Below are 3385 nucleotides of genomic sequence, written 5' to 3' on the forward strand. Positions count from 1 at the left end.
ACCAAGGTCTATGACAATTAAACAAATGTTCTGGCTGACATACTTGCCCAAACTATGGGTACATATGACATCCATTCATCCTCCTTGCTTCCTTTGTTGGGTATAAAAGACATCTCTAAATTGATCATCAAAGAATGTTAGAGAAATAAGAGACTTATATTGTATTTAGAGGTGGAAACTGAAAACTGGTGAAGGTAAGCTACTTGCTTGAATTCAAACAGCTAGGAAGTTGAAAAGAAGCAACACCAAGCCAGTGCATTGACTTTCAGATACAGTGTGTTTTCCATTCCACTATACAGCTTTTGGATGATAGAGAATTTTTTAATACAGCACAAGCATTTATTTAGCCACTACTATATGCCTCTCAAAACGCTGCATGGCACCAAGCAGGTACATGATATTATTCACCTGAAAGAATGGCCCCATTGCTGGGATTGCTCTGATATCACTCTTACAGGAAGAACTTAATTTCAAGGTAAAAAACGGAAAATGATGAGAAGGCTGCCTACCAACAACCATTAATTTTAGCAGCCTTCTTCTAATAATAACAGTTTCAAAAAAATACACTAATCCATTTTTCTAAAATAATCATAGCACAGCAGGGATAACATCCTGAGTCAGCATTTTATTCACACACAAAAAACCCTCTTAATTAGTTAACCCACTTTCTGGTAGAGGACCTTATTGGATTTTCACCATCTTAAATAGCCACAAACTATTCATTAATGGAACTTCTGAAAATATTCTGGAAATCTGCCCAGACCATATCCAGAAGGCCCATGCAAGAAGAGTTCACTTGTGTTCATGGGGGTTTTCACATATTGCAGCAACATCACTGGATGCTGTCTTTTAACATTTATTTCTAACCAAAGACATTCCCTAAGGTTCTGTCCTGGGTACCTTTTTCTTTTTAGTCTAGGCTACTTCACTTGGCAGTTTCATCAGCTTACATTGGTTTAATCATTATCTTGATGCTATAATTATCTCGATGCAATAATTATCTCAATGTAAAGACTTTCTAGATCTATATATGTAGCCTTAATTTCTCTCTTAAGTAACAACTGCCTCTTGGAAATCTGAAACTAGATGTCCCCTTGGCATGTCAGTATCAACAGGTCCAAAATAGAATTCATGATCTTTCCCAAAAAAGTTCTCCCCTTCTAAACTTTCCTATCCTTGTTTAGGGCAACATCATTCTTCTGATTGCTCAGTCCTACAATCTCATTGTTATCCTCAGCTCCTCTCAATACCTATATCCAACCAACAGCCATATCTTGAGATTACTTTCTCATCTTTTTCTCTTCACATAGATTCTTTCCTCTCCTCATAAAGTCTACCTTTGGTGCTGATAAGCTAACATCTGGACTCCTTTAATAATCTCTTGGCAAATTTAATCTATTCTGTATGCAACTGCCCACAGCAAGTCAATCATTTAACTATTCTCCCATCCAAAGCCACTGAGAAGACTTAGTGACTACCTTTTAGCTTAAGAACCAAATATAAATCCTTTTGCAATTTAAATGCCTTCATCAAATGAGATATTTATAAAGTTCTTAACACAGTTCCTGGCACATAGTAGGTAAAATATACATTCTTATCAACTTCTCTTCATAAGCTAACTTCTTACTACCTATCCAGCATTCTACAATTCAGGAACACTGGCCTATTTACAATTCCTCAAAATTTATGCTACATCATCCATCTCTGTGCATTTCCACTGAATGCCCCTCATGAAATGTGTTGTTCCTTCACTTCCACTTTTTGTTTTTCTTATTTTCCTTCAAGACTGAGTTAAAATCTCGCCTACTCTAGGAATCATTTCCTGGTTCCTACCTCATGTGCTAATTACTATCCTTTCAGATTAATTTCAAATACTCTATCTTCTATCTATTTATCAATATGCATATATATATGTATATATATAGTCATATTCTAATATATGTGGCCAAAGTATATGAACAAAAGTTCTCAAAAGAGGATTTTCAAAAGATTCATGATCTTTTGAAGGAATTCTCCAAGTCACTAACAAAAAGAAAAAAGCAAATTAAAATAATCTCATATCCTAAAAATGGCAAAAGATCATAAAAATGGCAATAGTCAATATTGAAGGGGTTGTGGGATGACAGAGAAACTAATGCATTGAAGAGAGATCTATGGAATGATATGATAATTTTGAAAAACAATTTGGAACTATGCTACTAAAGTGAGTGAAAAATACATCAGCGTAGAGCAGTGGTTCCCAAACATTTTTGGCCTACCGCCCCCTTTCCAGAAAAAATATTACTTAGCCCCCTGAAAATTAATTTTTAAAATTTTAATAGCAATTAATAGGAAAGATAAATGCACCTGTGGCCATCACTGTCCCCCTGGATCACTGCAGCACCCAACCAGGGGCGGTAGCACCCACTTTGGGAATCACTGGCATAGAGTTTCCATTACTATACCTACCTCAAGACTGTAATTGATAATAAAATTCCCCATATACACCAAAAATATTTATTATAGCAATTTTTTGATAGCAACAAATCTAAAAAAAGTAGGTACCCATTAATTGAGGAATATCTAAGCAAAATGTGGGACAGAGAGTGGAATATTTCTTTGTTTTCTGCATAATCTATATCAAATTGCTTGCCATTTTGGGGGGTGGAAAAAAGGTAGGAAGGAGAGAATTTGGTACTCACAATTTTAAAAACTAATATAGAAAATTGCCTTTCAAAGTAACTGGGGAAAAACAAAATGCTGAAAGATTAAAAAAATATTACTGCACTTTAAGAAATGATGTATGTTATGAATACAAACAAGTTAGGAAAGATTTTTGTTATCTGATGAAGAGTGAAATAAACAGTCAAGAAAACAATATATACAATGACTGCAACAATGTATATGGAAAGAACTACACTAAAAACTAAAACAATAAAATTATAAAGATCAAAGATGACCTAAATGAGAGATATGGAAGGAAATTCCCAGCCACCCCTCTGTGTAAGAGGGAAGTCCACAGGTATGATACATTGTACATGTTCCTGGACTTTTTCAATGTGTTGATCAGCTAAGCTGACTTTTCTTCTTTTTTTTCTCTTAAAAATACTATTTGTTATGTGGGATGACTAATGCAAAGGGGCAGGAGAGATACTCGGGAAATAGAGACAATGTAAAATAAAAATATTAATAAAGATTATTTTTTCAAAAATAAAGTATGCTCCTTGAAGTCAAGGACCTAATTTTTTTTCTCATTCTCCTTTCCAGGATCTTCATCAAGATAATAACACCTGGGGGCAGCTAGGCAGCTCAGTAGATGGAGAGCCAGGACTAGAGAAAGGAGGTTCTAGGTTCAAATCTGACCTCAGACACTTACTAACTGGGTGACCCTGGGCAAGTCACTTAA

This window comes from Gracilinanus agilis, chromosome X, assembly GCF_016433145.1.
Source record: "Gracilinanus agilis isolate LMUSP501 chromosome X, AgileGrace, whole genome shotgun sequence".
Taxonomy (NCBI): Eukaryota; Metazoa; Chordata; class Mammalia; order Didelphimorphia; family Didelphidae; genus Gracilinanus; species Gracilinanus agilis.